General features: G+C 44.8%; 1 long non-coding RNA gene across 1 annotated transcript; it reads left to right on the top strand.

Moving 5' to 3' along the window:
- The first annotated feature begins 1763 nt into the window (after window positions 1–1763).
- On the top strand, window positions 1764–23319 carry LOC115098613. Its single transcript, XR_003858558.1, has 3 exons — window positions 1764–1810; window positions 1924–2132; window positions 23068–23319. It is a non-coding gene; the product is annotated as an uncharacterized LOC115098613 (long non-coding RNA).
- Window positions 23320–23656: the final 337 nt, after the last annotated feature.

Genomic DNA, 23656 nt, shown 5'->3' with positions numbered 1-23656 from the left:
GAGACTTTTTGCTGACACGCGCAGCGTTTCGTGGACTATCGGGAATTTTTTTTTTAATCTGCTGCGCCGACCCTTTAAAACTAGTTTTTTGGTATTTCCCCCCCAATGCCCCCGGGCGCAGCGACAGGCAGATAGGCAGGGCCGCGGCCCGAAGAAAAAGATCACGTTTAAACGCGCTGATGCTCCTACTCCTTCCTGCCTGTGCGGCCCCGGAAGTAAATGTTGCCGGAGCCACGTGGGCTGGAAGGAGGTGAAGCATCGGCGCGTGCAGAAGAGGAGCAGCGCTTGCGTTTACGGGCAGCCACGAATCCCAAGTCGCAGCGGCCCGAGAAGAGGAAGAGGCCTGGTAGCAGGGCTGCCGCACAGCCCATCCTGCGACGACCCGCGAAGAGGAGGCCCAGAGGTGAGAGAGAGGCTGAGGGTCTGTAGAGGGTGTGTGTGTGTGCGTGTATGAGATGAGTTGAGAGATTGTGTGTGAGAGTGAGGACTTGAATGTTTGCAGAGACAGCATGTGCTTGAGCAAGACAGCATGTGGGAGTGAGAGAGAGCCTGTGTGTGTGAGTCAGACAGCATGTGCCAGTGAGAGCCTGTGTGTGTGAGAGAGAGAGAAGAGCATGTGAGAATGAGAACCTGTGTGTTTGAGGGAAGAAGATGGAGAGAAAAGAAACAGAAAAAAAGACAATATAAAAGGAATTGGCCAAAAAAATAAGAAAGGGAAGGTGGAAAAAAATAAAGGAAAGGTGGGAAAAAAAGCCTGTGACCAACCAATTAGAAAATGAAGATCAGACAGCAAAGGTAAAAAACAAAATAAATTACTTTTTAGTGATTGGCACATGTAATCTTTGGGAATGTGCAAGAATAGCACTTTCTCTATGCGGATCTCACAATGTACAAGATCAGCATGGAGAAAGTGGAAGCCCACGGGGCCTGCACAGAGGAGGCAGCAGAACGGGCTTCAGTGTCAGTAGCAGCAATCGGCATCTCCCCAATAGCCATGCGGCAGCAGTGACAGTGGCAGCAGAGGAACGAGAGAGGCTTTGAGGTTGCTGGCAAAAGAGAGGGGGGTCTGCCTTTAGTGTGTGCATGTGAATGAATGGGACTCTGCATGGGTGCCTGCGTGAGAATGAATTGGTGCCTGCCTGGAGGATGGAGCGGGAGTGGTGTGAAAATGAATGGGAGCCTGACTGGGGTTGTGTGTGTGTGTGAGGGAACCAGTGAGTGTGAGAGCATGAGTGTGTATGTGAAAATCCAGGGGAGTGAGAGTTTGGTGGGGGGTGGAGGGGGAGAGAGTGTTTTAATTGAAGATTTAGCCAATGAAATTCAGCAAAAAAAAGTCACTAAGCAGGTAAGGTAAATAATTATTTGTTTTTGCTTTATTAATAAATACAGAACATATATTAAAATTATAACTTTTTGTTATTAATATTAGAGCTACAAATATCACAAAATTATGGATTTTTCTAGAAGTGACACACCACCCGAGTTATGCTCTGTTTTTTTATGAATTTTGACACACTGAGCGCAAAAGGTTGGCCATCACTGTACTAGGGGCTGACAGATTGAAATCTGATCCGTCTCCAGCTGCTAACAGGAGTACACTATACCCATTGGTCCTGAGTCCATCTGTCTACGCTAAGGAAAACGAAATTTTCAGGTAAGTAATTTCTCCAATTTGTTCTACTCCACTTGATTTCATCTATTATTTTTTTTTCTCATTTCTTCCCTGTAGCTGATCACCTTTTATAAAAAAAACAAAACAAAACCCCTTATTTTGACAAAAAGAAAGCTTGTCCATACCTGCTGACTACAGGTAGAAAAATGTGACATGGAAACTTGTAATGCTATTTTTCTTATTTTTCTACACCACTTTTGCTTTCCTCTAATTTTGCTTTTTTTTTTTTCTTTCATTTCTTCTCCCTGTAGAAGATCACCTCTGTAAGAAAGCCAGTCTATACCTACTGTTTCCGTCCTTGGCTGCTACACTACTAAATGGTTTTGATCTACTATGGCTACAGTAAAGAACTGGGCTAAATACAGTAAAAAGTACTGCAAAGCATGGGAAGAGGAACGTGAACTAAAAGCATGGATTCAGCCTGTTTTCAGCAATGAGAATAAGGCTACGGGCAAATTTTGTAAGTGTGACATTCGTGCACATCATGCAGACTTTCTGCAACATGCTAAAACAGAGAAACATGCAAAAAGCTAAGCTCCTTTGTCATCTATGCGACACACAGACATTGGTGTTTCAATTTCACGTGTTTTGGGCTTTTTTTGGGCTTGTTTTTTTGGAAAAAAGTGCTTGTTCTTTCATGAAAACCTGGCAACCCTGATCCTGGGACTTGTAGTCCTACGCACACTCTCTCCCTCTTAGATCGTCTCAGAAAGTAGCGCGCCATCTAGTGAATAAGTTCGCCTGTAGTGATCGCTGCGAATCAACTGCCGGTGGCGAATGGTAAACGTTGAAAAGTGCCGCTGTCCAGCGCCTTACCTACCTACATCTGTACCAATAACCGCAAGCAAATTATTTTATTTATTTATTTTAAGTTTTTCTATACCGGCATTCGCGATGAGAATCGCATCTTGCCGGTTTACAATTAACAAGAGGTGCAGGAACACAAAATAATAATATTTAAATGATACAAATAAACATTAACAGGTGCTGATAAGACGATTGCAGTTACAATAAAACAAGGTAATTACCCAACTCACTTTCACGACTACAGAACAGTATTGCAATCAATAATCTTCGCTAAATTAGATTATTGCAACTCTATTCTACTAGGTCTCCCATCATCCCACACAAAACCCCTGCAGATGGTTCAAAACACAGCAGCGAGAATATTAACAAACACACAGAGAAGAGACTTTGATTTATAAAAGATTTTAAGCTTAGCCTGTTATCAATGATAGCTTCTAGGTCTCTTACTTGTGAGATTTTTAAGTTGGGTGGAGGATTTGTGTAGATGTTACTGTTTTCAGAGGAAATTAGAAGGAGTTCGCTTTTTGAGGAATTTAGAATTAGGTTTAGACTGGAGAGGAGTCCGTCGATTTTTTTGAAGACATGTTTCCCAGAATTCTAGAGTTTTTGTGTAGGATTCTTTGAGGGAGATGACGATCTGGACATCATCCAGATCTTTTTTTTTTTTTTATCCAGATAAAAAATTATGTTTGGCTGGCAGACGGTAAATAGCAACAGATATTACAGTTTTGACAAATATCAGCTATCGGAAAGCACATGTTCAGAAGAAAAGAGAATTCTCTGTAGACAAACCGTACAGAAAGACACGCAAGTGGGTGACGTCATTCATCGTGCGTTGCAGAAAAAGGTGCCCTCGTCTGAAAGTGCTGGATAAACGTTCAGCGCATGTCCCCCATAATGCGCCTCTTCCTGTTCTACTGCCATTGGGTGATGTTACGTCAATCTATTGATCTGCAGTACCAGTCGATATGCAAAAGTTACTCTCTTCATAACTGCAAAGACTTCGGCACATTCTAGATCGAAGCGCTCAGTGCCTCCCAATGATGCTGAATCTCCTTCAGCTGAGAACAGGTGAGGAGAGGAGAGACTGGATCAAAGAAAAACATCTCTGCCGTCTACTTCCTATTCCAGCCTCGACTGCTGGTGCACCCCTCCAGGCCAGCAAGGGAGTAAAGAAAAGCCACTCTGCTTTCAAAGCCCCCCTCCCTCCCTGTTATTCAGACACATGAAGGGAGAGGTGAATATGGAACAGATAGAGAAGAACAAAGAAGGCTGTGCCTTAGCCTTCTGCTCTGTTGCTCTTTGTTTGGGGGAGGGAGGAGATGACAGGAGCACTAGTGCCTAGAGGCAGCAACATCCTAAATCCCATCACTGGCCACACAGTGCAATTCTAATGCAGCTACTGCTTCAATCAGTGCAGCAATGATGAAGTCTGGCAGATCATTTGATGCCATCCAACTACTTTCATCGAAATACTCAAAGCATTCATTCCATCAAGTTTCAGATCTCCGTGGCCATTCCATCAATACAATTGTATACAGCAGGAGAGAGTGTAAGATTAACCCTCCCCCTCATAAGAACAAAAGAAGTTGCCATACTGGGACAAAGCAAGGGTCCATCAAGCCCAGCATTCTGTTTCCAACAGCGGCCAATCCAGGTTACAATTAGCTGGCAAGTACCAAAACATTAAATAGATCCCATGCCAGTAATAGCAGTGGCTATTCCTTAAGTCATCTTGATTAATAGCAGTTTATGGACTTCTCCAGGAACTTAATCAAACCTTTTAAAAACCCAGATACACTAACTACCCTAACCACATCCTCCCACAACAAATTCCAGAGCTTAATTGTGCATTGAGTGAAACATAATTTTCTCCAATTTATTTTAAATATGCTACTTGCTAACTTCATGGAGTACGCCCTAGTCCTTCTAATATCTGAAAGAATAAATCAAAGATTCACATTTACCTGTTCTAGACTTCTCATGATTTTATAGACATAAGAAAATGCCATACTGGGTCAGACCAAGGGTCCATCAAGCCCAGCATCCTGTTTCCAACAGTGGCCAATCCAAGCCATAAGAATCTGGCAAGTACCCAAAAACTAAGTCTATTCCATGTTACCATCGCTAATGGCAGTGGCTATTCTCTAAGTGAACTTAATAGCAGGTAATGGACTTCTCCTCCAAGAACTTATCCAATCCTTTTTTAAACACAGCTATACTAACTGCACTAACCGCATCCTCTGGCAACAAATTCCAGAGTTTAATTGTGCGTTGAGTAAAAAAGAACTTTCTCCGATTAGTTTTAAATGTGCCCCATGCTAACTTCATGGAGTGCCCCCTAGTCTTTCTATTATCCGAAAGAGTAAATAACCGATTCACATCTACCCGTTCTAGACCTCTCATAATTTTAAACATCTCTATCATATCCCCCCTCAGCCGTCTCTTCTCCAAGCTGAAAAGTCCTAACCTCTTTAGTCTTTCCTCATAGGGGAGCTGTTCCATTCCCCTTATCATTTTGGTCGCCCTTCTCTGTACCTTCTCCATCACAATTATATCTTTTTTGAGATGCGGCGACCAGAATTGTACACAGTATTCAAGGTGCGGTCTCGCCATGGAGCAATACAGAGGCATTATGACATTTTCCGTTTTGTTCACCATTCCCTTTCTAATAATTCCCAACATTGTTTGCTTTTTTGACTGCCGCAGCACACTGAACTGACGATTTCAAAGTGTTATCCACTATGACGCCTAGATCTCTTTCTTGGGTTGTAGCACCTTATATGGAACCTAACATTGTGTAATTATAGCATGGGTTATTTTTCCCTATATGCATCACCTTGCACTTATCCACATTTAAATTTCATCTGCCATTTGGATGCCCAATTTTCCAGTCTCACAAGGTCTTCCTCCCTCAGCATGGCGTCCACCTAGTCAAAATGATGAACAGACAGTGAAATGATAAGAGAAATTTGGGAAGCTAATCAAATTGGTAGTGCAGTAATAATGGAAGATTTCTATTACCCCAATATTAACTGGGTAAGTGAAATATCAGGTCATGCTAGAGAGAGTTCCTGGATGCAATAAATGACAGTTCCCTGTACGTACCAGGATCAGTCCAGACTGCTGGGTTATGCCTCCCCTCCAGCAGATGGAGTCAGAGAAACTGAAAAGGCACCTCCCATATACCCTGGTGTGCCACCTGCGATCCCCCAGTATATCTCTGACTCCAGCAGATTGAGAGGCATAACCTGCGGTCCTGATCCTTCTTAAATTTATCAATTGGTGCACAGGTTTGCTCCTAACTCCTCTGACTAGATCAATTGTTAGCCTTTGGGAAGACAGCTAGATACTGTTTATATAAAAAAAAAAAAAAGGGATTGTATTTATTTGTATTTGAATTTATTTCTCTCACGGCGCTGGCAAAGCTGAGGCATATTTGTGGCAGGCCAGGTAGGGCAGTGCCCTAAAGACTGGTTCCCGGAGCTTAGGTACCTGAGTGGCCGGGGGGGGGGGGGGAGAAATTACTGGTGGGCCGGTCACTCTTCCCCCTCCTAAGTCTTATGCCAGAGATTTGATTCTCTAAAGGGGGGTTGTGCTGCGGCTATATTTATATATTTGAGCTGGCTGGTTTCTTGTAAAAAAAAAAAAAAAAAAAAGTAAAAACAGAAGAAGGGAAAAACAAGCAAAGGATTCTCATAGCCCGTCGGTGACGGGTTAGAGTTGGGTTCCTATTCCCTCAGCCCCGGCCTGCCGTGCTTTGGCCCCAGGGCTCCGGAGCGGGTGGACTCTCCACTCAGCGTGTCCGGTTTATTTTCGCATGCTTTTCTCTGTAGCGGCTGCTTTTGAGCTGCGCGCCTTGGCTTGTCTGGCCTGTGCAGGCTCGGCAGCCCGGCTTTCTCCGGAGGGTCTCTGCTCCTGGTGTTTTCCCGGGGGCGAGGGACCCTCCCGACGGCTGGGATCAGCCCGCGGGCTTCCTCTCTCGCGGCCACGGGAGCCGTAAAGAAGTTCGGCGATTAGGGGGCAGAGGCCTGGCCCGCCCCCACTTGACGGCGAGGTGGCGGCCATTTTGGACGCGCCGAACGCGCCGGCAATGGACACTGATTCAGCGTCGAAGGAGGGAGACATCCCTCCGGCTTCTCCACCGGCATTAAGCCTGCAGCACCAGTGTGCCCAAGACTCCTCAGCGATTCCTCGGGGGACTCTTAAGAGGCCACAGCCCTTTTCATCTAGATTTGGGCCTCTAATGCACAAAGCCTACCTAGAGGCAGAGGCTGACTGGCAGGAGTCCCCCCTCCCCCCTCCTAAGCTTTTTGAGCCGACACCAGACCAGGGAAAGGTGGGAACCCGCCTTCCTCGCCCTGCTGTGGATCCAGATCCTGTGATTCCCGAGGTTACAGACCCTTACCATCAGGATATGGGAGGGGATATAGACAGCATATCACTGTAGAGGGGGATGATTCTCAGATCCTTAGGCTTTTCAGCAAGGATGAGTTAGATCCCTTAATTCCGCAGGATTTAAAGGCCCCCCACAAACTTTCCCATTTAACCATAAGCTTTTTCAATTCGTATCCAAGGAATGGGATTTTCCTGAGGCATCATTAAGAGTCAGCAGGGCTATAAAAAAAAACAAAAACTGTACCCTTTTCCAAGCAATTCTTTAGATCTCCTTAAGGTCCCCAAGGTAGACTCGGCCGTCTCAGCTGTTATTAAGCATACTACTATTCTGGTGACCGGCGGGAAGGCGCTGAAAGATCTTCAAGATAGGACATTGGAGATCTTACTGAAGCGCATTTTTGAGGTGTCTGCGCTTGGCGTCTGAGCCGTGGTCTGTAGCAGCCTTATGCAGAGGGCTACTCTCTGCTGGGTTCCACAGTTGCTAACCGCCCAGGAGCTTCCTCCTGACGAGGCAGAGCAGGCTAACCGCATGGAATCCGCGGTCGCCTACACAGCGGATGCATTGTACGATCTTCTACGGACTTCTGCGCGCACCATGGCATCCGCGGTTTCAGCCAGGCGGCTCTTGTGGCTAAGACACTGGTCGGCGGATGCCTTTTCCAAATCTCGATTGGGTTAGTTTCCTTTTAGGGGAAAATTGCTGTTTAGGGATGAACTCTTTAAGGATTTGGGGGACAACGGGGTATACACACTTCCTGAGGACAAGCCCAAGCAATTTCGCTCTTTCGGCACCTTCGGAGGCTGTTTTCGCGGTCAACGCCGCTTTCGTGCCGGGAGAGGTTTGTCCTTCAAGCAGAGGCAATCATCATCCCGAGCATAGACCTGGTCTCATCCCTTTCGAGGCAGGAGGCCTCAGTGTTCCTGAGCTTTCCATGCCTTTACCCCCCATAAGCCTTCACAGTGGGGGGACGCCGATCCGTTCCTCTGATCGGAGGCCGGTTGTCCCGCCTTTAGGAGGAATGGGTCAAGAAAACGTCAGACCAATGGGTCCTAAATATTATAAGGCAAGGTTACGCTTTGGATTTTGCTCGGCCATTTCGCGATCTCTTTATAGTTCCCCCTTGCGGTCCTCCGGACAAACAACTGATAATTGCTCAGACACTGTCTCGGCTGCAGGCAGTGGGACAGTGGTTCCAGTTCCACCACCCGAGCACAGGACCGGTCGTTACTCCATCCATTTTATAGTCCCCAAGAAGGCGGGTACCTTTCGACCGATTCTGGACCTCAAGCAGGTCAACTGAGCGTTACGAGCACCGCGTTTTCGGATGGAGACGCTGAGGTCGGTCATTGCTGCCATCCACAAGGGCGAGTATTTGGCTTCTTTGGATTTAACAGAGGCTTATCTACACATCGGAATTCGTGCAAGCCATCAGAGGTTGCTTCGGTTCAACATCCTGGGAGAGCATTATCAGTTTTACGCCCTGCCCTTCGGCTTGGCAATGGCTCCCAGAGTGTTTACCAAGGTGATGGTTGTAGTTGCAGCTTCCCTCCGACGTCGGGGGATTTTGGTCTATCCCTATCTGGACGATTGGCTCATCCGGGCGAAGTTGAAAGCACTCTGCGAGATAGCAGTACAGTCAGTGTTGGTCAGCCCGCAATCCTTGGGATGGGTAGTGAATTTTGCCAAAAGCCATCTGATACCGTCTCAGGAGTTGGAATTTCTAGGAGCCCGGTTAGACACGGTGGTTGGCAAGATGTTCCTTCCCCGTCAGCGTATGATCAATTTAATGTTTCAAATCTGGAGCCTCCTGGCTCTTCCTTTGCCCACGACATGGGATTATTTGCAAGTGCTTGGACATATGGCGTCTACCCTGGAGAGGGCACTGCTTTCCCGCTGGGGCCACAAGTCTGAGATCTATGCCCCGCCCTTACCCTTGATGGAGCCTGCCCGGTCCAGCCTCAGTTGGTGGTTGGTACCGGGTCATCTTCTTCATGGAGTGGACCTGGAATGACCACCGTGGATAATCATTACGACCGATGCCAGTCTGACAGGTTGGGGGGCGGTCTATCAATCCAAATCTGCTCAGGAGAGGTGGTCCCCTCGACAGACCAAGTGGTCCATCGATCGATTGGAAACCAGGGCGGTACGCTTGGCCCTACAACATTTTCTCCCCTTGGTCCACCACAGAGCAGTAATAATTCTTTCCGACAATGCGACAACAGTGGCCTACATGAACAGACAAGGGGGTACCAGGAGTCGTCCGATAGCGTCCGCAGCGGATCTGTTGATGGACTGGGTGGAACGTCACCTGGGCCGTCTTGCGGCCTCCCACATCACGGGCGTGGACAACATTCAGGCGGATTTTCTCAGTATACGGCGATTAGAACCCGGAGAGTGGCAGCTGTCACCCGAAGTAATGAAACTCATTATTCGATGTTGGGGGACCCCGCGCCTGGACTTAATGGCGACTCGGAGCAATGCCACAGTGGCTCGTTTCTTCAGTCGAAGGAGAGAACACTGGTCCGAAGGAGTAGATGCTCTGGTGCTTCCGTGGCCCCCAACAATTCTTCTGTATGTATTCCCTCCTTGGCCCCTGGTGGGGAAAGTTCTGAGGTTCATAGACTCTCATCAGGGGCTGGTTATCCTAGTGGCCAAGGAGACCGTGGTTTGCAGATCTAGTCACCCTAGCGGGTGACGGCCCATTGCGTCTGAGCCATATATCAACCCTGCTGCGACAAGGCCCCGTATCGCTCGATCAGGTGGATTGTTTTGGTATAGCAGCTTGGCTTATAAGAGGAGGCAACTCAGACGAAAAGGTTATCTGGAGGCCATAATTACTACTGTCCTCAGAGCTCCCAAGACCTCTACTTCACAGGCATATGTCAGGGTATGGCAGGTTTTTGAGTCATGGTGCGATGGGTTGAAGGTGTCCCCGCAAAGGTCCACGATAGTGCATATTTTGTCATTTTTGCAGGAAGGGTTGAAAAAGGGGCTCGCTTATAATTCCCTTCGGGTCCAGGTTGCAGCCTTGGGCTGTTTGCATGGTAAGATTGAGGATTCTACCATTGCGCAGCATTCAGATGTTGTTCGTCTTTTATGCAGAGGCAAGCATTTACGCCCTCTGGTACGGTCACTTTGTCCATTCTGGAGTTTGAATTTGGTACTCCGTGGTCTCTCGCTTCCCCGTTTGAGCCCATTAAGTGAGCCACTTTGAAAGGTTTAACTCTCAAGACGGTTTTTCTCTTGGCTATTTGTTCAGCGCATCTGGTTTTCCGAGATACAAGCATTATCGTGCCGGGAACCGTTTCTACGAATCACAGATTCGGGAGTATCGCTGAGGACGGTACCTTTCCTTTCTGCCGAAGGTGGTCTCGTCGTTTCACGTCAACCAGTCGGTGGATTTACCCTCCTTTTCTGAGGAGGACATCAGTTCTTCCCTCTGGTCACGACTTGCAACGACTGGATGTTCACAGAATACTGATACGATACCTGGAAGTCACGAATAATTTTCGTACTTCGGCTCATCTTTTTGTTTTATGGTATGGTCCAAAGAAGGGATCTAAGGCTTCCAAAACTACCATTGCTCGTTGGCTCAAGGATGCTATTGCTTCTACTTACATCTATCACGGATGAGCGGCATCATGGGCGGAAAGTTACTGTGTTTCGCCCCAGGAAATTGGTAGAGCAGCTACCTGGAAGTCTTTGCAAACGTTTGCTAAACACTACCGGTTGGATGTTCGGGATCCAACTGCAGGTTCCTTTGGCAGTGGTGTGCTTCAAGCGGGATTTTCTATGTCCCACCCCATTTAAGGCGGCTTGGGTACATCCCAGCAGTCTGGACTGATCCTGGTACGTACAGGGAAAGGAAAATAAGTTTCTTACCTGATAATTTTCGTTCCTGTAGTACCAAGGATCAGTCCAGACGCCCGCCCAACGTGTATTCGTCCCGCTTGTCTGCTTCTGTGTAATTTCTCTTTTGACAGATTTTTGTCAGAGCAATTTGCTAGATGTTTCATTGTCTTTTAATCAACAGTTCATTCTTACTGCAGTAGTTTCATGTTTTCAGTGGTTATTCTTTTCACTTGATCTAGTCAGTGGTTGTTATATATTATATTTCTTCTGCTTTGATATTGATTATACTGAGGGATCGGAAGTGGCACACCAGGGTATATAGGAGGTGCCTTTTCAGTTTCTCTCTAACTCCATCTGCTGGAGGGGAGGCATAACCCAGCAGTCTGGACTGATCCTTGGTACTACAGGAACGAAAATTATCAGGTAAGAAACTAATTTTCCTTTTTATTGAGCAATTGGTTCCGGAGCAATTTTATTTCTAATTCGCAGTGAAGCACAGGATTTGGTGAGAGAGGTATTGGTGGGGGGCTGGTTGGTAATAGTGAGCATTATATTATTAAATTTGAATTAATGACTGGAAGGAGGATAGTAAGTAAATCCATGGCTCTAGCACTAAACTTTCAAAAGAGAAACTTTGATAAAATGAGAAAAATAATTTTAAAAAAATGAAATGTACCGCTACAAAGGTTAAGACTGTACAACAGGTGTGGACATTGTTAAAAAAATATCATCTTAGAAGCACAATCTAGATGTATTCCATGCATTAAAGTGGAAGGCTAAGAGAGAATTTGAAAAAAAAAGTTGGCCATAGAGGCAAAAAATTCATAATAAAAACTTTAAAAAATATATCCAAAGTAGAAAGCCTGCAAGGGAGTCGGTTGGACCGGTAGATGATTAAGGGGTTAAAGGGACACTTAGGGAACATAAGGCCATCACCGAAAGACTAAACAAATTCTTTGCTTTGCTGTTTACTGAAGAGGATGTTGGGGAGATACCCATTCTGGGGACAGCTTTAAAGGGTGACAATTCAGATGAACTGAAGCAAATCACGGTGAACCTGAAAGATGTAGTAGGCCAGATTGACAAACTGAAGTGTAGTAAATCACCTGTACTGGATGGTGTACATCTCAGAGTTCTAAAATAGGTCTGAAATTTCATTTTTGAATTATTACAATTTGCAACCTATCATTAAAATCATCCATTGTACCTAAAGACTGGAAGGTGGCCAATGTAACCCCAATATTTAATAAGGGTTCCAGGGTGATCTGGGAAACTATAGACCGGTGAGCCTGACTTCAGTGCCGTGAAAAATTGTGGAAACTGTTATAAAGAATAAAATCACAAAACATTTATGTAGACATGGTTTAATGGGACACAGCCAGCATGGATTTACCGAAGGGAAGTCTTGCCTCACAAATCTATATTTTTTGAAGGGGTGAATAAACATATGGACAAAGGTGAATCGGTAGATGTGGTGTATTTGGATTTTCAGAAGGTGTTTGACAAAATCCCTCATGAGAGGCTTCTAAGAAAACTAAAATGTCATGGGATAGTAAGGGATGTCCTTTTTTGGATTGCAAACTGGTTAAAAGACTGGAAACAGAGTAGGAATAAATGGCCTGTTTTCACAATGGAAAAATGTAAACAGTGGAGTGCCTCAGGGATCTGTACTTGGACTGGTGCTTTAATATATTTTATCTTCAAGGACCTTTTTATCAGTTGAACTATCACTTCTAAACCATGGCCTCTCATTTGTATCCTTTCCCTGGTATTATGCATTTGAACTTCAAACTTTTTTTCAGTGGTTTCTGAGGGCCTTACGGATTAAACTATTTTTCTCTACAAGCTCCAATACTCCGGCTACCTCAGTAATTGCAAGAAGATCTGTTTGGAGAGCCCCAGGTCCTACTGATCGTTCCTGAATATCATTTGAAAGATTAGTGTTTTATGTTCTTTTGAATCACAATACCAGCAATGTTTCTCTAATTGTCTAAAGTAGATCGTCAGGATATGCTGTCGTTGAAACCTGCTGATAAGGTGGTGTTCTTGTAATTTTGGATCATGCAGCTTATATAGTAAAGATGGAGCAGCACTTGGCTAACTAATTCTATTATCAACTTCTCACTATTGATCCCACCCCTGAACTTGTCACTTTAATTGCAACTGTGTTAGCAGTTAGCCTCCAAAGAGGTAATTGGATTACCTCTTTGGAGGCTAACTTTCTCTGCCGTGTGCCAGTATTCAACATTCTACCCAAGTTACACAAATCCTTAAACACCCCCATGCTAGACCCATTGTATCTGGGATTGGCTCTTTGTTGGATCCTCTGTCACATTTTCTGGATATCTTTCTTTTTATAGACCTTTATTTATAAATTTTTCTGATCAGTTAACAAGCATATACTTGGCAAGAAATGATATACAGAGAGAGAGAACTTTTTTTTACATATTATTCAATACATAATAAAGCAAATATCATATCCCTAACATTGGATCTCTGTAATATCCTGTCAGACCACATAGTTAAGGGGATTGCAATTGCAAATTTGGGAGAAGTATATTAAACTATAAATAACTAGGAATAAACCACAATAGCTAGTGTTACTTATTCTTTTCTATGGTCTGTTTACTCGGAGCTGGTTCTAGGGATTGGAGAACTTGGATTTACTTTACTATTCAAAAAGGAATTTAACTGAAGGGGGTCAAAAAGAACATATTTAACCCCAGCATGCTTAATCACACACTTGCAAGGATAATATAACCAAAAAGAAGCGCCCAAGCCAATAACAGCCGGACGCATCATTAGGAAACATTTTCTTTTAGCTTGTGTTGATTTTGCAATATCTGGAAATAAATGAAATTTTTTTTCCCAGAAACAGTATATCTCTTTTCCTAAAAAACATTTTAAGAACAAACTCCCTATTTGAGTCCAGAGCTAATGAAACAATTGAAGTTGAAGTTTTCACTTCTTCTATTGAAGTTTCTAGAAACGAAGAGAGATGTGAAGTATCTATAATGGGAGATACTGCCAGCTTTGTATTCAATTGCATAGATGACTTTATCGGCAAGTAATAAGCTTTAGAAATAGGTGGTAACATTTCTTCTTTTATTAGAAGTACTTGCAGGAAATATCTGCGAAGCATCTCTATCGGGGACACTAATTTTTTCTTAGGAAAATTCAACATCCTAAGGTTACAGCGACGTATTCTGTTTTCCAGCTTATTTTGTAAGAATGTATGGCCTGTTACAATCGTGTCCACAGATTTTTGCATGTTAATTTCCTTAGTTTCCAAAGTTTCATTCTGAACTTCCATTTCTAAGATTTGAGATTTTATAGAATTAACTTGACCAGTTAATTCTTGTTGTTGAGAAATAAAAGAAGATAGCTGGCTTATAAGATTTGTAATTGCCTCCCATATATTTTCTAAAGTTATTTGTGAAGGCTTTGAGATCTTGAGATTTATTACCTCAATTCCAAGTTGTGAAGATGTTGTTTGTAGCTCATTTGTTGTTTCAAATCCAGCTCTCTGTCCGGCTCACTGTCCCAGCAATTTGCCCTTCCATCGCGGCTCCACCTGACGCTGAGGTAGCCGGGTGCCTCTGATCATCTGTATGCAACGGACGAGGGCTGATCACGTCAGCGCTGTCCGCGGGGAGGCCAGGTTGAGAATAGACCCGACTTGGCTCCGGCGATAGCGATGATTCCATGACCGGACCAGGCTGCGTTGGAACACCACATGCCTCACTGCCCATGGACTTCACTACGGAGCTGGTTTCGGGGTTCTGGACAATGTGCTGATCCATCGGTCCAGTAACAGGCAACATTTCACTCACTTCAGGATATGTTTTTGCCTTACCCTTCCATTTTCCCATAATGGTTTAGAAATTACTTGAAGTATGCAACTCTTATAGAAATATTTGAGGAGAGCCGGAGCTCCCGACACTGGCGTGCGACCATCTTGGAATTCCGCGTGTGCTAGATGGTCCTGGATATCTTTCTTAAACTATTAATTCCTTCTATCCTGGCCTATATCCGTGACTCAGGCAACTTTATTACACTTCAAGAAATTATTTTACCTTCCTGTGCTTTTGGTCATGCTTGATATTGAGGTGCTTTATACTAATATCCCACAGCAGGAAGCCATTGATATTGTTGAAGAAGCTCTTAATGTTATGGTTATTGGTGAATGGGTGGATCCTTGGACACTGTGGCAACTGACCACGCCCACGGGGGGCAGTCCCGTGAGGGACCACAGTGTCAGGCTAAACTCCGGACAGACAAACAGATTGAATCTTTTATTAAACGATATATGAACCACCAGAGGTGGCAGTAATGAGTAGTAGTTGTAGAGCCCGGCTGGGCACGTCTCCCACAGGACGCTGGAACAGCAGATCCTCTGTAGGCAGTGCTGTAGTGGAAAAGAGACTGAGAGTTATGAGCACACAGTAGAATTAGTATTCAGAGTCCCAAGTCGAATGGGAGAGCAGGCCCTCGAGGAGCGAGTACCTGATCCCTTAGAGCAAAGAGACTCAGTAGCGTTGTACTCACTAGCAGTAGCAGAGATTCCACTAGACGAGAGGTCTGGCACCGTAGCAGAGGGCAGGCCCTCGAGGAGCGAGTACCTGGTTCTGGCGAAGCATACTATAGAGAGAGTTGTTTTCTGTACTCACAGATGGTGACTATAGTTAGTTCTTCTAAGTAGAAGGTAGAGGTTGCAGGAAGTGACACAGGGAACATGGGCCCTCAAGGAGCGAGTACCGGTTTCCTGATAGCACCTGAAAGAAGCAGAGAGGCCCCCGAGGAGCGGGTATCCCGTTAGCGACCCCGAAGGGTAGTAAGAGTTCCAGGAGAGCTGGAGTGGCAGAGTAGCTTAGGAACGGAGAGCGAATCCCATCCGTATGAATTCCGTTGCTAACTCAATGAGCTAGCAAATGTAGTAGGCAGATATACCCTGGAGTCATGACATCAGAACAGGGGGACACCCCTGAGGGTCATGCCAATGTCGAAATAAATATGAGGGTGGCATGCGCGCGCCCTAGAGGTACCTTGAAGGAGAATGGCGGGAGGCAGCACCATAGCCGGTCCGGGGACACCAGAGAGGTCAGCAAGCAGATGCCACTGTGGCCATCAGTCCAAGGTGAGCGGGAGGAGCAGCAAGTAGAGAGGTATAGGCGGGGCGAAGCCATCAAAGACTGACGGATGCAACAGTACCCACCTTCAAAGGACTGCCTCCAGCCCTTTTATCAGGGTTAGGTTTGTGAGGATGCATCTGATGAAACTGAAGAATCATCTCTTTGTCCAGGATATTTGCCATAGTCTCCCAAGAATTTTCTTCGGGGCCATAACCGTCCCAAGATAGAAGGTATTCCCAAGCTTTTCCACGTCTTCTTACATGCAGAATAGCTTCAACCTTATATTCAAGGTCTTCTTCTGTGGTAATAGAAGTTGGTTCTGAAGACTTGGGTGAGAACTTACTGAGAATGAGAGGTTTCAAAAGTGAAACGTGGAATGTGTTGTGGATTTTCAATCCAGGCGGTAGCTTCAGATTGTACGTAATGTTGCCAAGACATCGGAGAATTGGAAACGGTCCAACATAGCGTGGAGCAAATAAGAGAAGGTGGTAACTTTAGTCTCAAGTGCTTAGTTAATAGCCAGACTTTGTCATCAGGTTGAAATACAGGTGCTTTAGAATGATGAGCGTTGTATGATTTCTTTGCTCGTTCACCCGCTTTGGTTAGCATGTCTTTAGTCTGAATCCATAATTGATGGATATCATCAGCAATGGATTGAGCTGCTGGGGACGACACTGAGAGAGTTAGTGGAAGTGGTGGTGAAGGTAGTCGTCCATAAACCACTTCGAATGGTGTTGATCCAGTGGATGACGCTGGATGTGAGATAATGGCAAATTCTGCCCATGGCAACAGTTCAGCCCAGTTATTCTGATGGCAACTCACATAGGCACGAATGAACTGTTTTAGGGTCCTATTCATCCTCTCAGTTTGGCCATTTGGGCATGATAGGCAGTTGTATAATCCAGAGAGATGTCAAATCGCTTGCACAAAGCCTTCCAGAATTTTGCCGTGAATTGCGATCCTCTATCCGAGACAATGTGCTTCGGTAGGCCATGTAGGCAAAAGATGTGGACAATGAAGAGCTTAGCAAGCTCCAAGGCTGAGGGTAAGACAGGCAGTGCCACGAAATGGGCCATCTTACTGAAATGGTCAACCGTTACCCAGATAGTATTCATTCCTCCAGAAGGAGGCAGATCAACTACAAAGTCTGTAGCAATGTGAGTCCATGGCTCCTCCGGAACTGGCAGCGGTTGCAGCAATCCCCAGGGCTGACCAGAAGTAGGCTTATGTTTGGCACAGTTGGAGCATGTCGCTACATAGGAGTACGTGTCCTCCTTGATAGGCCACCAATAATACTTCTGTAATTTCAGCAAGGTACGGCGTTGACCAGGATAGCCAGCCAGCTTGGAATCATGAGCCCAGTGTAAAAGTTTTTTTCTTCTGAGATTCTTCGGTACAATCGTTTTACCGGCAGGCACGGAATGGGTAGCCGCCAAGATGACTTTCTTCGGGTTGATGATATGCTGTGGTTCTTCAGGAACATCCTCAGAGAGGAAAGAGCGAGACAGGGCATCTGCTCTGGTATTCTTGTCTCCGGGACGGTATTTGAGCACAAAGTCAAAGCGATTAAAAAAACAAGGACCATCTGGCTTGTCTGTGGTTAAGACGTTGCGCATGACTGAGATATTCTAGATTCTTATGGTCTGAGAATACGATAATTTGATGTTGGGCGCCATCGAGCCAAGGCTGCCATTCCTCGAATGCTATCTTAATAACCAGGAGCTCTTTATCTCTGATCCCATAGTTCTTCTCTGCAGGAGAAAAGCGCTGTGAGAAAAAGGCTTTAGAATCTCCAGTTTGGCTCAACACGGCCTCTACTCCAACATCTGAAGCGTTAACCTCCACGATGAAGGATCTGTTGGGGTCCGGGTGACGCATACATGGCTTGGTGGTAAAGGCAGTCTTTAATTTCTCGAATGCGGAAATGGCCTCAGCAGACCACTTTGAAGCGTTGGCCCCTTTCCGTGTCATTGCAGTTAAGGGCACTATTAAAGAAGAATAGTTCTTTATAAAGCTTCTATAGTAGCTTGTAAACCCCCAAAATCATCTCAGGGCCTTCAGACTGGGGGGTTGAGACCAATTCTTGATACTCTCTAATTTTTGGGGATCCATCTGGAAGCCTTGTTTCGATCGATATAGCCAAGAAAAGGCACAGATTCCTTGTGAAACTCACATTTCGACAATTTGGTGTAGAGACGGTGTTCTCGAAGTCTCAGTAATACTTGTTTGACATCTGCTAGATGAGTAGGCATATCTCGTGAAAAGATCAAGATGTCATCTAGGTAGACAACGACACATTTGTACAGAAGGTCCCGCAGAATGTCGTTCATCATGTTCTGAAACACGGCGGGGGTGTTGCACAGGCCGAAAGGCATCACCAAATATTCGAAATGGCCGTCTCAAGTGTTGAAAGCTGTTTTCCACTCTTCGCCGTCGTGAATGCGAACCAAGTTATAGGCTCCCTTCAGGTCCAGTTTTGAGAATATCTTGGCTCCTTGCAGTCGATCAAACAGCTTCGAGATCACAGGTAAGGGGTATCTGTCTTTGATCGTGATCTCATTCAGACCTCAATAATCGATACAAGGACGCAGTGTACCGTCCTTCTTCCCCACGAAGAAGCAGCCTGCGCCCGCAGGAGACTTAGATGGTCTAATGAAACCCTTTTGCAAATTCTCCTCAATATACTCAGACATGGCTTTATTCTCCACCACCGACAGGGGGTAGACACATCCTTTAGGAGGTTCAGCATTAGGTTTCAGTCTTATGGCACAGTCATAAGTTCTATGTGGCGGAAGGATGTCAGCAGCTTCTTTGGAGAAGACATCATGAAATGATGCATACTGAGGCGGCAGTTCTGGCATCACTGGAGTAGAAGGCATACAGAGAATATGAGTAACCTCCTTTAGGAATTTGCCATGGCATTCTGGGCCCCAACGGGAGAGTTCCAACGTAGCCCAATTGAATTGTGGCATATGCAGCTGCAACCAGGATAACCCCAGAACGATAGGGTGCATGGCCTTCTCTAACACAAAGAAGGAAATCAATTTGGTATGGAGAGCGTCGTTGTGGAGGGATACCGGTTTGGTACAACAGGTAACAGCACCCGGTAAAGGCTCTCCATGTATAGATGATAAGAGTAGTGGAGTCTTCATAGTGGTGAGGGGAATCCTCAAGGGTTCCACTAAACGTTGAAGAATAAAATTACCTCCTGCCCCTGGAGTCCACCAGGGCAAGAGTCTGAAACCCCAACGGTCCGCAGATCAGAGAGACAGGGAGAGAGAGTGGAGGAGAGGGCGTAGTGAGGCCTAAGAAGAGTCCTCCTGCAGGACTTAGGCCTGTTTGTTTCCCGGACATATTGGGCATGTTTGGACTGCATGACCAGCTTGTCCACAGTACATGCACAATCCATTCCTCTTCTGAAGTCTTCTCACTTTGGGTGTAAGGTAACTGCGACCAAGTTGCATCGGTTCTTCCTCACTGGCAACAGGAGTCAATGGAACCATCCTGAGTGCAGGTTTAGCACGAACTTCCTTCTGAACAGGCCCTTTACAAGGCTTGAGCTCTAGCACCTTATCACGAAGCAGATGATCAATTCTAGTAGCCAAGGCCACTAGCTCATCCAGCGAGTCAGGTGTTTCATGAGCAGCCAGCTCGTCCTTCAGGCGGGAATCCAAACCTTTGAAGAAGAGAGTTTTCAGGCATCTAAGGTCCCAATGTAATTCAGTCGCAAGAGTCTTGAACTCTATAGCAAAATCAGCCAGAGGTCGGTTGCCTTGCTTCAAGTCCACCAATGTAGAACCAGCAACAGTATACCGGGCAGGATCATCAAAAACAGATTTAAATAAGTCCATAAATCCGTCAATATCCTGAAGTATAGGGTCTTTGCGTTCCCACACCGAGGAAGCCCAAGTCGGAGCCCTTCCATCCAGGTAGGATAGAATATAACTAGTCTTGGCGTAGGCTGTGGGGAAGTAAGTAGGTTGCAATGCAAAATGCATACAACACTGGTTTAAGAAGCCTCTTGTTCTGTGAATCTCTCCAGAAAAACATACTGGAGCAGCAAGAGGCACGATAGTCTTTATAGTTACTTCAGGTAACTGACCTTCATTGCTGGATATAGAACCTTGATTCTTCTGTGCTTGCAGCTGATGAAACGCAGTGGTTAATTTCTCCAATGTGTCTTGTTGTTCGGCAACGTGCAAGGCCAGGCTAAACTCCGGACAGACAAACAGATTGAATCTTTTATTAAACAATATATGAACCACCAGACGTGGCAATAGTGAGTAGCTGGACACGTCTCTCACAGGACGCTGGAACACCGGATCCTCTGTAGGCAGTGCTGTGTGGAATAGAGACAGAGTTATAAGCACACAGTAGAATTAGTATTCAGAATCCCAAGTAGAATGGGAGAGCTCTGAGACAGGGAGAGCAGGCCCTCGGAGGAGCGAGTACCTGATCCCTTAGAGCAGAGAGACTCAGTAGCTTTGCTACTCGCTGGTAGTAGCAGAGATTCCACTAGATGAGAGGTCTGGCACCGGAGTAGGGGGCAGGCCCTCGAGGAGCGAGTACCTGGTTCCGGTGAAGCAGTACTATAGAGAAAGATGTTTTTTGTACTCACAGATGGTGACTGTAGTTAGTTCTTCCAAGTAGAAGGTAGAGGTTGCAGGCAGCGACACAGGGAACATGGGCCCTCGAGGAATGAGTACTGGTTTCCTGATAGCACCTGAAAGAAGCAGAGAGGCTCCCGAGGAGTGGGGCCCCATTAGTGACCCCGAAGGGTAGTAAGAGTTCCAGGAGAGCTGGAGTGGCAGAGTAGCTTGGGAATGGAGAGCGAATCCCATCTGTATGAATTCCGTTGCTAACTCAACGAGCTAGCAAATGTAGTAGTAGGCAGATATACCCTAGAGTCGTGACATCAGAACAGGAGGATGCCCCTGAGGTTCGTGCCAATGTGGAAATAAAGATGAGGGAGGTGTGCGCACGCCCTAGAGGTACCTTGAAGGGGAATGGCGGGAGGCAGCACCATAGCCAGACGGGGACACCGGAGAGGTCGGCAAGCAGACGCTGCAGCAGCCATCAATCCCAGGTGAGTGGGAGGAGCCGCAAGTAGAGAGGTATAGGCGGGGCGAAGCCGTCAAAGACCGAAGGACGCAACACTCAATAATTGCTAGCATGATCCAAGAAAACAAACCTTTAATCTTGTTGACTTCACTCGTAAAGCTTTGACAAGGAACTTCTTTATCTTTAATAATGTACTTTATCAGCAGGTTAAATGTACAGCCATGGGGAATACCATGGCCCCCGACATTGGATATCTGTATGTTGCTGAATTTGAAACCCTGTTTCTATACACTTCTCCTTTTAGGCCTTTTATTCTTGCCTGGTATAGATACATTGATGATATTTTTGTATTTTGGTCTGGAAATGACATGCAATTTTATGTTTCTTGACTGGCTTAACTCATATATAATTCTAACCTCCATTTTTCAGAACATCTTGATCATGAAGAAATATCTTTTCTTGTAATGAAAATTTCTCTTAGAGAAGTTAGCTTTTCCACTACTCTCTCTCTAGAAAACCTACAGATAAGAACATTCTTCTTGCTTATAATAGCTGTCAGCCTTGTTCACTATGTGATAACATCTCAGTTGTTCAGTTCTTTCACTTAAGAAGACTCTGCTCAACTAGAGCCGAATTTCTAGCACAGGCCCACCGGATGTCTGAGCATTTCCACAAACACGGCTATCCTACTTGTATTAAACTTGCTTTCAGAAGTGCCTTATTTGTAAATCATGATTTACTGTTTCAGAACACTGCTGATAGCTCAGATACGGTCACCTGCGTACAGTGTGTAAGATTATTTGTCAGTACTGGACCTGTCAATCGCCTATACCAGCTTTCCAGAAACATCTCCGTTTCACGTTTTGCCGTGGACAGAATATCTGGGATCTCCTGCTATCATCTGAATATCGCCTACCTTTAATTGACAAAACTCTTCTGGCTAGACACATTCCACTTTCACTAACAGTATTTAACAATTCTGTTTCGGTCTATGTATACCCTTTACGGTTCTCCTCTGATTGCTCAATAAAGGGGGTTGTTTATGTTGTTCGATGCCCCTATGCCCTTCTCGATGTTGGCAAGACGTTCCAGATGATTCGTACTCGCATATATGAGCACAGCTCCCGTTTATGTCTTGGATGGGAAAATGCCTCTTTGGTTTCACATATAATTATATTTATATTTTTGTATCTTGTCTATTTTATATTCTCTATTTATATAATTTTTTCTGATAACAATCTTCTCAATTTTGTTCTTTTCTGGGATTTTTTTTTTTTATTTTGTTTCCATCCTTGTCTCTTTTGCTAGAATTTTCTGCGAACGGCACGACATCTTCACACCGGCTCTCCGTGGCTCTTACTATTGCGCTGCCTGTTCTGCTGCCACTTTGGCTAATCATATTTTACATTGTTTATGACTGCTTTCTACCGTAATTCACGGACGTCCCCCACATCATGTGACCTAGAATTTGGTGCACTATTTGCATCAGCATTATTTAATGCAGCAGCATTATCAACACGTTCTGAATACTATTCTTGGAAGTTTCAGTTTAAGGTTTCACTGAGGTAGAAATGCTTTTTGTGGAATATGGCCCTTCCCCCTTCTTGATTTATCTTTCAGTTGAGTGTTTGTGACGGCAGTTTCCCTTATGACTGTGGTGGTATGTTTTCTTGATATAGACTATAATAATCATAGGTTGATTCACTATTTACTATATATTCCTATGGATAAAATGCTGTAGTAATGTGGACTGCTTTCTTATGTAAACTTTGTCAACATATTTATATATTCTGAGCCCTTCTATATCGCTACTAGTAATTTTTATCTTGTCATCATCACCTCTTTCACTTGGTTTATGACAGTGTACAAGCTTAAGCAATTTCCTGTGTTTTACTTCTATTTTTATGTATCTCACTATACTGATACCCTTCCTTTGTTTATGTGTCCTTGTATTTGGCATGTTGCCTGTATAGCCTTCTTTTAATATGATAGTGCTGGCAGCTAAATTATTTTTGCTGGTTATATACAATTAATGCTGTTTTTGTGTTATATGAGGGCTCCTTTGTATAATATGTTCTTCTAGTTGAGGATTGTCGTTAGTGCCATGTTATGTCCATATTTATGTTTTACTTCTTTATTTGCAGATCTGGTCCCTCCCGACAGAGTTAACGAAACTCAGTCCACTTTATTGTTTCTATAAAGCATACTTTTTGAACAGTCTATAAATTCTGTGGATTTGAACTATCTACCAAATCATTATATGTGAATGTGATTATAAAGGTGATTTGGTTCTCCACCTACTTTGCCTAGCATCTTATCTATGACATCAGGACATCCAAGTCTTCCCTTACCTGGATGACATTTTTTATTTTTAAATTTTTTTTAATGAATTTTTATTGATGCATAAAGGGCATAATACAATAACAATAAAATATTTAAAACATAGAAATGCGTCAGTTTCTTTTCCTACCCTCCCAGTATTCACCCCCCCCCCCCCCAGGCAACATCACGCATAAATTTACACAAAAGAACAAATAAGCAATTGAGGAAGACCCCTCGCTGCCACCATCAACAGCTGTAATATGCATAGTCAACAGCTCGGATATGCGAAACAGAGACAGGTATTCCATAAGACAAAAATGACAAGAAATTGAGTCCTAACCCTAAGTGAAAAGACTCCCTCAGCCAGTTGTAGAGAACTGGTATACTTCATCAGTCAGGAGTTTCATGTTC

Source organism: Rhinatrema bivittatum, chromosome 9 (assembly GCF_901001135.1).
Source record: "Rhinatrema bivittatum chromosome 9, aRhiBiv1.1, whole genome shotgun sequence".
Taxonomy (NCBI): Eukaryota; Metazoa; Chordata; class Amphibia; order Gymnophiona; family Rhinatrematidae; genus Rhinatrema; species Rhinatrema bivittatum.
This window is presented reverse-complemented; position numbering and strand designations above follow the sequence as displayed.